Genomic DNA, 15,485 nt, shown 5'->3' with positions numbered 1-15,485 from the left:
TCGTCACCATCACAAGGCAGGCTTCTCCACTCTTAGCAATTAAAATAATATTCACCCAAAGATCCTTCTTAAAATTCCATAAAAGATCTCCTTCTAACCTAGATCAAGTCCTATATTACTTTACCTATCAGAGAATCAAACCAAAGACCAACAGATTCAGATTTTAAGGATAAGAAAGCCACTGAGCAATATGACAACTCAAAAGTACCCATAATTGTAACATTAAAGACACTACTTATAAGGAGCATATGGAATAAAAGTATTCGATACAAGTAAACAAACGGCTTTGGACCTACTTATATTCCGGGGTAATTTTTAAATGTGATTATTCTCTCTGCAGCACTGTTTGCTACTAAACAATAGTATAAGACAATACTTGGTATTTTACCATATTTACTTTAATCAGCTGATTAAAGTTTTTAGAAGACAAATGATTCTGATAAACTCTTTTTAAACTTCACCATATTTTTAAGCATAAATGAAGTGCGTTACTCTTTTCCTACTGTTGATCATTCCAAGTACCCTTAGAGAATTAACACTGAATGTCTACTCTGCAAAGGCCAAAAGAGCATCTTTATGCTATATCTAAAGGAAATCCCAAAATTTCATAAATCATAACTATTAGAGTAACAAAGAATTACTTTCTTCTCTATGGTAGCAAAAGATAAATGCTATTATCCCATAGGTAAACAAACAAAGTAAAACCAGTCTAAATATGCTGTGATTAGCTTCCCCAAATTTCAATAACTAGTAAATAAGATTAAATGAGTACTCAAACTCAGAGCTAGTTATCAAAAGTATTCAAAGTCATAACCAGCAGAAGAGGAAGAAAGAGAAACCTTTGTTACCTGAAAGCTTGACCAAAGATGAACCAAAGAAAATAAGCCCATAAAACTTGCCTGTTTTTATCAAATTGATTGTAACTCGTGAGCCGCAATATTTGGGACAGAAGTGTCTGAGTTTATGGTTTTCAATGCCTGCCAAAAACAGATGCAGACTACCACACTTGCTGTCCTGTGGAAACTAAATTAAGCAAAGGCAAATAGCAAGTGGAAAGTTGTCAATCTTGAATGAATGGCTTCATTTTACACACCAGAGAATATCTTCATAAGAATATGTTTTAATATGAGCCAGTCATTTTAGGTACATCACTTATTACAAAAATAATAATTTCCCTCTAAATCAGTTATAGACACCTGCCCATAACTTCCTTAAAGTTTATTTTGTTTTACACACAAGAGCATAGTATTGATGTTAGTGCTTGCCTATGAAAAGAACTACTGAAGTAAAAAATAATAACTTCTGAATATCTGTATTATGAAAGTGGTTAAGGGTCAGTTTTCGATATTTTATCTCAATTTCAATTTTGACGCAAAGTTCTAATTTAAAAAATTGCTGCAAGTCCTTTGAAAACTTTCAGTAATGCATATTTACTTCAACAAAGACGGCAAGACAAGAGTTTATTAAAAACCTAATACCCTTGGACTTATTTCTTCCTAGAAAAGTGCACAAACTATTAGTTGAAAATTGTGGTTTCTATCTCTGAAAACACATGCATCCACATTTCACATCATTATAACAAGAGAAACATCACTGAAGCACTAGGATCTTAAGAGTAGCTTTTCCACGGATGCATTCATTACCCTGTTTGGAAGGTTTTCCTATGAATGAAGATTTCCTTATGTGTATTACAGACACATACACTGCAAAAGCAGAATAAACTCAAGAGTGGTACATGACTTAAAAGTAAAAATAATACCAAAAATATGGTAGTGGCATGTGTATCTCACCAACTGCCCACTGATTTGAATCCCAAAGTGATTTTTTTAGGCAAGTAGGTAGAAAACTGTATAAAATCCTTTAAAATATGAGTCGTCTTTAGAATGCTGAGTTCTGAATCCAACTCAGACTTCACAGTTATTATGACCCTTTCCTTCTTACCTTCAATATTAACTTTAAGAGACAAAGGACGAAATCTAAACAGAAGCAGAGACCCTAACTGCATCTAAAAATTCAAAGGAGTGACAAACTTTTTGTTAGGCACTTGCTATGTCCCAGCATTTATTTGAGGAGTGTCAGACTTAGTCATTATGTGCATAAAAGTATTCTACACACATATATCCTAGCATACAGCAAATATATCAGGAAGCCATAAACATCAGCTCACCGATGGTAAATAATACTTTGCCAACAGAGGACTCGTGAAGTTTCAGAATGTCTTGTGTTCAGAGAAATCAAGTCAGAATGTTGGCATGATAACTCTATTTTCTGCTCGGGTGTTCTATTTTCACATTATTAATAACTAGAAATAATCATGAAACTTTAGCACGTTAGTGGCCCTATCTATGTAACTGACTGGAGATGTTTTTATCCAAGTATACAGCTTTAAAAGGAAGTTATGAAACCTAAGGATAGATAAACGCTAAAAACTATATGTTTAACTTGCTAAGATCCAGCACGTCATTAATAAACTTTCACTTAAAGGTAAAAAAAAAAAAATGAAAATGAAAATCCTCAAAATGTTGGTATCATTTCCAGACTGTCCTGTCAGCATCAGAACTTACAGGAAACGCTTCATCTTCCCATACAAACCCTGTATTTATTCACAACCCTGGCATACTTGGGGAGAGGAAAAAAAAAAAAAGCCCACACGATTATTTTAGATCCTTTGCTTTTTTACATGAACCGGTGGAAGAGCTGAGAAAGCCTCCTAAGCAAATGAGCAACATGTAAGAAAGTTCGCAAGGGAGTGCAGAAACTTTCATTCTCATTTTGTCAAGAACTGGCTGCCCGCGTGACTTTCCTTTACTGTCCCCTGCATTTTTAACTCTGGCAGCCTTTTCTAAATGATCAACTTTTCCTAAAACCAGCAGGAAAGTAACATGATGCCAACACGATCCATAGGTTTTAGCTTCAGAGTTAGAGGACTGAAGCGTTGTTGGAAGGTTTCTATTTTATTTTTGCTTTCAGCCGTCAAATTTTAGCCAACACTCTGGCCTAGAATGATCATTTCTTAGTCATTCTGTCTCAGCCCCTCTCTGTATTCCGCCTTTGTACGTTTTCTCTCTCCTGAGCCTTTTCCTGTTCACCTGGTACGTTTACAAAAGTTCAATGGATCTACAAAAGTTCAATGAATCGGCCTAACTTGTCTCCCGTTTATTTCTTCGCTAAGCTTCTCACTTCACTTACCTTGCTTAAACTCTAGCCGTGATTTTCCAAAATAGGATAAGGATGAATATCCTATCATAATTCTGATTCATCATTAGAATCCATCGCTCTTACTCAAAAACTTTCAAAGTATCAATCCTGAGGCCTAAAACGATATGGGAAAGTAAAGCAGGTCCTAAAATTTTAATCAGTCCAAGATTCCCTCTGCAACCCCACCAAGTCCTTCTAGCCCTCTAACTTAAATTGTTTTAGAGTCCTGGGGCCATAAAACAGTTACTGACCTCCCTGGGGAAAGGGGAAAACACCACCATCTCAGACAGGTACTAACAAAAATAAAAAATAAAAAAAAAAAAGCTTTTCCAGCCTCAAAAACAGCTTTGCACTTCAAAAGGCTCCCACCTCCGCCTCACCCTCAAATTATTCCTGGGGTCCTATAATCCTGGAGTTATTTGGAAGGACAGCGGTGTTTGCCTTGGCCTTTCAAAGATGCCTTTCAGACTGTTGAGCCCAAACAGGAACTAGGCAGAAGGCAAAGCGCCTGTCCGCCTGGATGTCCCACCGCTGTCAGGCATTTAATCACCGGCCAGTGTCCCCTGACCCGCGCGACACATGGCGCATCCCCCGCACTGCAGAGGAAGCCTGCCCCTTCCTCAGCCCCTACGGAAGCGCCCGGGCTGCAAGGCCCTGCCACATGGCACCCGCAGGGCACAGACCCCGGGCCCGGCGGCCCGGCTCTCGCAGGCCGGTGCATCAGGGGATGCGACGCCCTCCCCTTGCAGCCCAGCTGGGCCTGGAAGGGGAAAAAGTTTGAAGCCTAGCTTTGCAAACTCTTCAAAGCCAAAGCCAGTCCTGTCTATTTCCCCACTTTGGGGTCCACACCAGGGACCCTCTCTGAGACCCTCCCGACCCTCCCAAGTTCGCCCAACTTACTACTCTGCATGCCGGTGCCCAGCGTGCTCCCGGATGGTCAGGAGCCCCCCGAAAACTTGCAGCGGCGGCGGCCCCTCGGGTCCAGCCACCTCCAGCTCCTCCGCAGCGCCCGCCCGGGAGGAGAGAATTAAAATCAGCCAGAAAAGAGACAGCGAGGGGGAGTGGGGCTGCGAGGGGGAGGGGGCACCGGCCCGAAACTTCTTTTTTTGGCAAATGGGGATTTGTTTTTCCTCCTCCCCGGCGGCTGAACTTGACCCTCCTGACTTCCAGGGGCTACTGCAGTTTTGAAGTCGCTGGATTTCCCAAAGGCTCTCAGCTGCCTCGGAGCCCACCGAAAAGGAGGAGAAGAAAAAGAAGGGGTGATGTGTGTGTGTAGGGGGGGCGTCAGGGGAGGGGGGGCGAAGCCGGGGAGCAGAAGAGAAGAAAAGAAAGGAAAAGAAAATCACACGCGCAGAAAAAGGAAGAAAGAAAAATGCATGTGAAACCCGAGAAGCCTGCGCTTGGCTTTTTCTGCACACTCCTCTCCCTCTGCTTTTTTTTTTTTTTTTTTTTCAAAGAAAGTGACTTTTAATTCCCAGGCTCCCGCCCGCTCGCGCCGCCCCCGTCTGCGCACACGCGCGGCCCGCCGCCCCCGGCCCGCCGCCCCCTTACCTGTTGATTAATCGCCCCGAACGCCCTCGGCAGCCCGAAAGATGGTGGCTCGGCGGCCAGAGCCATGAACCGTCTTCTGTTGTTTGCAGAGTTGATCTTGGATTATTTTTTTTTACGGGGGGGGGGGGGAGAGAAAAAGATCTTTCCTGCCTCCCCCCCCTTTCCCTTCCCTCCACCCCCCTTTTAGGGAAAAAAAAAAAAGAGCGAGAGAAAGAGAAAGGAAATAGAGCAAGGATGTGCCCGGTGCCGGGTGGGAGAGGGGAGGGGGATGTTGTTTTTTGTTTAAAAAAAAAAAAAAAGAAGAAGGAAAATAGGCAGGCGGGCGAGCGATCGGGAGGACGCGAGGTCTGGAGGGGACGGGCAGCGCCGAGAAAGGACGCCGGAGATTGCCGCGAGATCGGGTCTTTATCAGAAATGTTATCGCTTGTCAGGACCTCAGTCTCCGCGCATTACGTCAGTTTCAAGACACCAACACTATTAATATCAAAGGAGCCTTCGCGGAGGAAAGCGCCACCCCAGACCAGCTCCCTTAAAGAGACAGCGCGAGCGCGCGTCCCCGCGCCGCCCCGCCCGCCGGGCACCCGCCGCCGCCGCCGCCGCCGCCGACCGGCCCCGGCCCCGGCCCCGGCCCCGCCGGGCGCGGGAAGACCGGGCCCGCCCCCGCCCCACGTGGGAACGCGCGCCGCGCCGCCCGCCCGGCCCCGACCCACCCCGGGGGCGGCCGGGGGCCCCGGCGACCCGCCCCGGGCGCCCGGAGATGCTGTCCGGAACAAGTCCAAGAAGTCCCAAAAAAGAGCTGGGTTACCTTTGGGGTGCTGACTTTCCCTCGCCCCGGCAATTAGAGGACGCGCGGCCCCGGGGTGCGTGTGCGCCCCCTCCCCCGCCCGGGATCTGCGGCCAGGAGTGTGAGGACACCTCGTCGTCGGTGGTCAGGATTTCCCATGCTCTGAGATGGCTAAGGCTGCGGGAGAACAACTCCCAACTCGCTCCTGAGTTGGAGAAGTGCGACTGAGGTTGCTATGGTGTTTTTTTTTTTTTTTTTTTTTTTTTTTTCCCCTGAGCTGAGGAGCTCAATGGGTGCTTTAAGGGGGTACCACGAAATCGAATGGGAGCATTCCATCAGGGCTGCCAGATATATATATATATATATTGCCCTTGGGGGGTTTCAGTGGCCCATAAGAGACCCCGAGTTAGGCAGGGCATTCTTTTCTCCTACTTTACATCTCCAAATATTGTCATTGTTCAAGAGAAATTGCCTCTACACCAACTTCATTGAAAACGAGAGGTGTTTGGGGTTTGGTTTTGTTTTGTTTTTAACTTCTAAAGATCAACAATGCATAAAACATTACCATGACAGGATTCAAAGTATAGGAGGTGTTAAAAACTAAGTAAACATTTCTGGGGCGTTTGGACTTCTTTTTCTTCAGTTGGGTGACTTTAAGTGGCATGTTTTTCCTCTGGTGAAACTCAGTTTAAACTAATTTTGTGCTAAAAGGAGAAACATCCTTTTTTCTCTAAACTACAGAATGATTAAAATTAGAATTTTAGAGAGGTACAATCACGAAGCTATGAGCTGAAGATGAAGTAATTTCCTCCAAAATATTTTTCACTAAATGATTTTTGCATCTTTTTAGAGAAAAGATTAGTATATTTTTGAAACGTAGTAGTATCAGAAGGTGGGGTGGGGAGCCAGTCATATGAAATGGTAAAACAGAAGTATGTGCTTCCAGAATCTCCTTTTTCTGAAAGGTCTTTATTTCTACTTAATATGCCTAGCCAGACAGGCGATTCCTTTTGCAGCACATATACTCCAAAAGTATTTGCGTAGCATGTCCCATGCACTCTTTCTGAATAGAAAAGCAATAATTCTTTTGCAATACAGAGACTAGACAGGTGAAAGAGTAGTCAAAATACAGTTTCACAATGAGGCAAACAATATATTCCCTAAAGGAAGAAGACAATGAACTTCATATGCATAGAGTTATTCATATGTTATCATCAATTTAAATTAATTTGCAGAGTTAAGATTTATATATAGTCCTGCCTGCAAGGAAAATTAACATCAAAATCTTCAGTAAATCTCACAGTGAGCTACTAATGACCACCTGCATATTTCCAGTCTGGAGTCATTTAATACTGTCCACCACCAATTTCCCCTGTAAAAAGTATTCCTATATTAAATCTAGACCTTTTATTTTCTTATTTAAGTCATAAATTAACTTGCTGACTTTTATGGAAATATGCACGGCACAGGGAGACACATTTTTATTCAGAAAAAATAATAAGGATCTGAGTGAAACATTCTTTAGCCATGACTAACTGAAAATGTGAGTTCGAATAAATTCTGAAATAAATATCCGAATAGTCAGACTATTTGTATTTAAAGGGTTAACGCCACCTAGAACTGCTGAAGCTGGTATCTAGCCCATAGAATCTATGGCTATAGCATTTTAGTGAAGTCAAATAGTACATTTTATCACAAGGATTAGTACCCTAATCTCCTGCTGCTCCCCAAGATTTAAATAACATTTTAAAAGGGGAAGTGATCTTCCTTTCTCTGGCACCCTCAAATCTAAGGCAGTCGTCGAGAGTGTAAATTTACTCACATGAAACAATCATTGATTAAATTGGTTCAAAAAAATTAAATTACACGCTTTTGCAAGCACAGAACCCTTGAGATAGCTGGTGTTTTTCCACCTGTAATAATACAAAATCTGACCATTAAGTGTTCCTAAAATTATATATTATCTGAAAAATTAAAGCCAAAGGTTTAAGGGTGAATTATGTCCTTTAATTGAAAGGATAAAGTTACACTCCAGGTACTGAAGCCAACAAATTCATGGTCACTTAAAATTTTAATGAATGAAGTTTCACGGACTCAGTTTTGCTGAAGTTTGCCTGAGAAGTGAAGTATTTCTTCACAGTCTTTTTTGTATTTCAACTTAGGATAGAGCAGATCAGAATTCTGCCTGTATCAATCCATTTACATTAACCACAAAGGATCTTGTAGAGAACTTAATAAAAGCACAAATATTTTTGTAATTTTTTCAAGCAAATTACTTATTTATTTATGAAATAATTTATGAAGAAAATTTTTACCTCATGCTTTAGATATATTACATATGCTCTTGATTGACACAATATGTTTAAGCTCAAAGGCCCTCAGCATTTTTTAACTCTAGTAGGAATATTTCAAAACATCCAACTAATACATGAGGTCATAATTGTTTGACAGTTGTTTTTAATATATAAAATAAGTTATATATATATTGTTTTCCTTCAAATGTTTGTTGATTTGTTTTTCTAGTCTTGACATTTGCATGGCACAAACTGAATTAGGGGAAATATTAAAGATTTATTTACATTTATTATCTTCTGCTGTCAAACATATGCAAAGCTCTTAAAACCATGCCCTTCTTTTGCTTTTATTAGCAATGCATTTCTGAACAATGGAGCCTGGAGGTTAAAAATTACCACCTGTGCTTTCCTAGAACGCATCGAAAAAGTAAAGAAATTTGCAGAGATAAAAAAAAAAAGCAAACAAAAGGATCAACTTCCCACTAAAATAGCTTCCTTATAATCTTTCACAATGCTGTGGATTCTGGAATCCTCTCTCATGGCTGGATCACTGATGAAACAGTTCCTCCAGCTCTATTATGCTTATTATTTATCAAGATGACATAATATACTCTTTCCGTTTTATTATTTAAACCTTCTCCCACCCCCCCTTTTTTTTTTCTTGTAGTTTATTCAGAGGAGATACAAAGAGGGATTAGCAGTTAAGCACGGGCATACTTGTTTTACATTTCCAACCTTTTAGACATAACTTACAGTTCCAGTGCCTGTAATCACAATGATTTTACCTGATGGAACACGTATTTCAGAAATGTAATCCAACTGTTTACCCTAACATGCCATAAATCACTATTCCTTTTAGAAACCTCAACGATTGACAACCCTTGGTCCTAAATGCCGACTGCTTTAACATATACTATCAAGAAAATATTTACATATCATTTGCTCTCAAGTTAGTACTACATCTTCTGAAGTAAAGATCCGTTTGCCTTCCAGTACATCAAAAGCAATTATTGAAGTACTCTGCCCTCTTTCGTGGTGAGACTTGGAGGAACAGAAGCATTACCAGAGATGAACCTCCCTGAGTCTATTTCTTTCCCCAATCACACAACACTCAACCTTTAAAAAAAAATACCCTTCCACACAAATTATGATTATTTTCCAAACTACCTATTGCTGAGCACCTCTGGGTGAATTTATTAAAGATAAATTCAGTTTTAAATAGCCTGTATCTGGTATTCAAATTCACACCTACACTTGCCAATCCTCCCCCTGCAATATCAAGCAAATGCCTAGTTAAACAGATGGGCCTTGCAGCCCACCCTAAAAGCCAACAAACATGAGCTTTATTTAATTAAAAAGGGAAACAAATTTCTGAGGTGTAGACACACACGCGCGCGCGCACACACACACACACACACACACACACACACACCACACACACACATACCACACACACTGTATAACTCCTGGCAAAGGTGCCCCCAGGATAAAAATAACAATTCTTGCTTTTTCAGTAGGTTTTATGAATGTCCACTTATACACTGTCCAATGGATTGAAAGTAGAATTAAATGAGATCACTCGGTGCTGTGTATTCAGACAAAATAAGTATGGGAGATGGTAGGATTCACCTTCTTCTCTCAAATAAAGGGGAACATTTACATCCAAAATAAACCAGGTTCACCTCTGACCTCCAACTGACCCTGAGGAGTGCTTTCCCAATGCTTTCCATATTTTCATGCTCTGTTCCATTTTCTTTTCCGGCTCTCCTCTCTCATCTTACCCATGATGCCACACTTCATGCAATTAACTCTCACTTTGTGGATAACTAAGCATTGCATTGCATTTTCCCTAAACTTTGGAACAAAATGCTCCCCTAGAAATTCAAAGTTGATAGCTAACTCTAATATCATACTTAAAAGAGAGGAGGCTATAAAGAGATACAAAATGGAAGGAAGGAGGAAATAGGCAAGCCCCATCACTGTCAACGTGGAGAGTCATCCAGGCCCGGAACCTCTGACTTCGAGTGTCTTTGGTGATCCGCTCTCCCTAGGGCCCCACATCCAGTAGATAAACTAAGTCCTCCCATTGTTTCTTTTTCTTTTTTTTTTAAGTCTTTTGTACCTCTTCTTACTATCTTTCATCCACTCCAGCCCATTCAAATTCAAGTCATTGCCTCTCCCAAGAATCCCATTGAGCTCTCTACCATTTCTCTGTCCACCCATTATAATACAGACCTAGACGATCAGTTCATCCCCCTTCTGTATTTTCTTCTCTCTCATTAAAGAAAAAAAAAAATCTCATGACTCTCCTTTGCTAAAACAATAACCCAAAGTGCTTAGGGCATTCAAGTCCTCCTAAAACGTACCCCAAAATGGCTACATTCTTCATTTATTCCAAAGGCCACTCTCCAAGGCCACTAAGTGGCTCACCATTGGCCAGATACATCCGATGTTTTAGAAAATATATCTTATACTCATATTGCCACCTTACTCAGAGGCCTTAAAGGCCCATTCATGCCAGCTCTCCACTGGAATACCCTCTCCTCTTCTAAGGTCAGACTCAAAGTTGACCTCTTACATGAAATGTTGACAAGTTCCAAACCAGAATCGGCAGTGCTGGAACTAAACTTCTGAAAGATTCACGTCTATCTCTAGCCAATAATAATTAATCCTAGTGACTTCTGTGATCTTGATTGTTGAATTCTCTCCCTCCCTGGTAAACTGTAAGATTGCTGAGGGCAGATGACCGTGAAATCATAGGTACTCGATGGCACTTGTTAAACTAAATTTAGAGATGAGAAAAACCTCTTTAAATTTTACTTAAAAACATGCTATTGAACACATGTTTCAAATGTTCTGTGTAGCTTTCTTTCTTCCTCTTTTCTTTCTTTCTTTCTTTCCTTCTGTTCTTCTTTTTTGTTAATACATATGGGCTGACACATCACGTGCCAGTTGAAGCTTCTGGGTGGTCTTCATCCCCGCAGCATATTTTTGGCAATGTATCAGAGAAGATGTTTGTCTTCCTCTGAAATATTGTCCTCATTATCATTAAGTTTTGGTTCATAATTCCATGTTGCTCTAAAAATAGTGAATTAAATGATTTTTTAACTAAAACCTAGGCTTTAAAACATGGGGGGGGGCAGAGAAAATGAGGCTGAAAGCTGAGAATTTTCAATAGGAAAGGATTATTGTAGTTTTAGAAGCCAGAAGTGTAAGTCAAGAAAGTCATAAAATCGTCATACAATCTTTAAGCATTTTTTTCTCTATGCTGTTTAACATTAAAATATTGAATGATTTTAGCATATCAGCCCATTTATAACTATTAAATTTTATAGATGTTATCAAAAGCTTGTGTGATATTTAATAGCATCTATCCAGGTTCCAGCAGGTTTCAAACTTCATAATGTCCTTTGAATCCAAGATGCATACACTTGAGCACATGTTCACGGGTATATATGTGTGCACATGTCTAGGATTATGTAATCATCTGGTAAATAAAAATTGCTATTTAGTTAAAACTATCTTGTATTCACACAATTGATCCCTAATCCATGAAAGAGTTGGGATATAGACAGCCACTTACACACAGCTAGGAGATCACATATTAAGTCTGAGTTATTATTTTCACTCTAAACATTGCTCTGTGCCATGAAAGGATATTACATCGCCTGGGCTTCTTCACTAGTCAAGTCTGGTTGCATCTAGCTCATCACATCAGAACAGGAAGAGAGGTGGTCAGTGTGCTTACCCCTCTGGCTCCTTCCTGTCAGGCAGCTCATCTGACAGTTATACTTTCATAGGGTCATGACAATAAGACCCTCCCCTTGTGATCTGAGTCCTAAGGGTCAAAGATGTTTCTAGGTGTTGTGTCATTCCTTTCTAGCTTCCTTATCTCTGCCCATTCTTTTATAGATGGCCCTTTAATAGCTCTCTTCAGTTACGTCTTTGAGTATCCTTTGCGTTATCTTCCTGGAGCTTGACCCATAACAGAAGGACTTGTGACAAAATCAACTTTGTACCCTAGAGTCTAACATAATCTCTAATTTAATTAAATAAAATTAAACAATTATACATTAAGTAACTACTGTGGGTTGGGTATTCCAGTGGTAAGTGAACTGAAATGGCTTCGAAATTATAGATTTTCTGATCTACTACATGCTTTGTACACTATTTGGGGTGCTTTTAAATATACATGTATGGGTCTTACCTACTAATGGATGTGTATCTCTAGAGATAAGATCAGAGAATGTAGCTTAATAAGCCCATCGTATGTTTCTTGTATTTGCTAAGGTATCTGAGAGAGTGATATTTTGACTTTGAAAAACTAAGTAATCCATTACAACAATGGAAATACAAAGTTAGACTTTGATAAGTGTTAGTTGAATAAATATATGAAGACAATAATTTATTCTGCAAATAAGGGGATTGAAAAATAAAGGGTGAATTAACAGTGGCTCACAGCGCCTAGTGCACTGCAGTTACCACCTTTTCATGGGGTAGGCCAAATTTGAGCATAGGGGATGCTCTGCAAACAGTGCTGATTGGTTTTTTTTGACAGCTGTACTCTATTGTATGAGCTCTCATTCCTTCCTCCTGGCTCTGTAGAGAGCATCCACAAGTGTACCACAGCGGCCCCAGCTGCTGGGTTTCCCCAGCAGAGCAGAGCCCTGGGCAATTGTTCCAATTTGCTTTAGTCTAGACTCTGGAGATAGCTCTGTCTGGAAAGAGAAGCACGGACACTCGTAGTTCAAAGCTAATTAAGTCAGCAAGATAAACAAGGTAAGAAAGGCGCCTGGGAATAGGGGGAATTTCTCCAGCCTCAAGAAATTCACAAATTAGAGATTAAGAACATTGGTAATATTGGAAACTTCTAACTCTATTCTTCGTCCCTCTCAAGGATACCTGAAGTTTTCAGATAAGCAGCATGCTAGTGACTATACAGGACCACTACATGATCATTTAATTACCTCTTTATTAAATGTAACATTGATTATCTTCTATTCTGGTATTTACAGTCTACAATTTCATTTTTAAACACTACTACTTAATTTGCTCACAATATTCTCAAACTTCTTGTTTTAAAGCAGGCCTGGGCAAAATCCTTGAACTACTATATCCAATTATATAGCTAGTCAAATATATACTTACATGCACAAACACACACACACTCACACTCACACACATAACTATATCATGGCACAGTGCATACATGTCATACACATATGCACATGTATACTGCCACTCTTTCAACAAGGAAACACAAGAATGTAGCTCTTATTATTTATTTCACCCAATCACAAAAACACATAAAAGAATTCAACTACTGATTCCATAACGTCATGAATGTCCAGCCCTAAATTAGACTCTGATAGTAGAGTCCTACCACAAGTTTGAAGCACCTTGAATTGAATCTTATTTCATTAAAAATTCGAAAAGTTATGCCACTTCACATTTTGCTCTTATTTTAAGTGAATAAAGGGAATTCAAATGTGGACCCCTAGGGAAAAATGCTCATGAAATGGCCGTCTAGGAACCACCCAATCTGATGCATCTGAGCAACTTAAACATTATATGGAATAACTTATCAAGGTGGCCAGAATATTGGTGACAGTGGATAACTCCAAAGTCCACCCCACTGTGTAGTAAGCTACATTATGATTTATAATGTCACTAAAAAAATTAAAATCTTAATGGTTCAACATATATCCAGCATGATACTCTCTTGATAGATTAGAGGCCAAAGCTGAGGATCTTCCTGCTTTATTAAGACTTTTACAACTCAACTACAAGCTACTCTAATAGGTATATGCTTCTAAACCACATTTTTTTTTTTTTGCAGTGGTTTCTTTCCTTATTCAAAGTATCATAAGAGGAAAGTTATATAATTTCTACTGAGGTCATGGTGAAATTTAGCTTCTTCATGCTGTGCTTCAGGCCTCCTGCTTCAAAGTCTACAGAGGAAAGACTGTCTTAGAGGATGTGAATCATCCAAATGCTTTTGAAAGCACGGGGTTATGGAGCACTGACTTTATATTACAATGTCGACTCCTCCTCTAATTTTAAAAATAAAGAATCTGAGGCCTAGACAGTGAATGGCTGCAATGTGAAAAGACCCAGCTAAGCAATTATAATGGCTAACATTTCTAATGTGGTTCCTATGGGCCATGATCTAAGTATTTTGTATGTATTAATTCATTTAATCTTATAAACACTCTGTGGGCTACATATCACTGTTATCCCCATTCTATGCAGAAATTGAGATTTAGGGAACAATGTAGCCGAGGTCACAAATGCAGTTAGGTAAGTCAAGGTCTAAATCTCAATGTACCATAATTTTATTCTAGTGGAGAATTGGGAATATATGGATTTGACTTGACACTGAACCATACAGTTCTGAGTGTGTGTGTGTGTGTGTGTGTGTGTGTGTGTGTGTGTGTGTATACTTGAGAGGAATACTTAATTAATTAATTAATTAATTTTATTGGTGCATTGCAGTCATACATATTAATGGAGTACAAGATGGCATGCTTGCTTAGCCACCAACATCCATTGTCTTTTCCTTGCCAATAGCCCACTGGTTTCCCTCTGGAAAAACACTAGTTTTTGTTTTTGGTACATACGCATGTCCCACTGCAAGAAAAGTAAAAGCACCTGACAGCAACCTTGCCTATCAGAGTATTAGATTCAGGATGCTGACAAAATTAGAGACGAGGAAACCTTAGGAAGCAGTTGGAAAGAAAACCTGAATCTTTTTTTTCCCCCATTATACTTGGGTCTATAGAAATCTAAGACTCTTGCAGCTTTTTTGGCACTGGGCAGACAAAAAAATTTAACTGACCCTGAGAAAGTAGAGCTTAGACCTTGAGATGCAGTTTCTGAATTCTACAGTATTGTTTGGACTCCTGACTAATGCCACACCCCAAATCAGCCATCACCTCTGAATTCTCTAGTTATGTCTTTTTTATGGTGTGAATTGCATTCAAAAAATATATCCCATTTTCACTTAGTATTAATTATTAGATATATACTGACACTCTAAACTATACCACCATGGATTAAAATGGTAATTGCTTTTTAAAACAAATATGAAAAATCAAAAATAGATTTTTTTGTGCTTTTTTTTTAATCCAGAGTGACATTGCACAGACTGATGACCAGACATGCTTGCTGGACTTGTCTTTGTGTAATATTTGACAGTATTCAACACCAAATTTTCCCTCAAATGGCAAAGATATGAAGATAAAAGAAACTCTTTAGAAATGCAGGGAATATATCCAAAAGACAAATTCCACTACCCTCAGTGAACAATAGCAACATCTTTGGAGTACCGTGTACCCTTTCAAGCTCCAGGTTGTCTGTGTTTAAACAGCAGCTTACTGAATAATCTTAGACTGCACCTGTTCTTGACTTCACAAAGTATTATTATTGTATTAGTAGAAGGCTGAATGTTTTTGGGTTTTTTTTTGTCTTTTGTTTTCCAATACCCTTCAAAACTCAATTTAAGAAAGCAAAGGGCTAACCCCACAGAATGTTTATGATATAATGTTGATAAACCTTTGAAATTTATTTATTTATTTATTTACTTATTTATTTATTTATTTGGTTCTGGGGACTGAACCCAGGGCCATTCTGAGCTATACATATCCCCAGTCCTATTT

The sequence above is a fragment of the Muscardinus avellanarius genome (genome assembly GCF_963383645.1).
Source record: "Muscardinus avellanarius genome assembly, chromosome: 4".
Classification (NCBI taxonomy): domain Eukaryota; kingdom Metazoa; phylum Chordata; class Mammalia; order Rodentia; family Gliridae; genus Muscardinus; species Muscardinus avellanarius.
Note: the sequence above shows the minus strand (reverse complement) of the source record.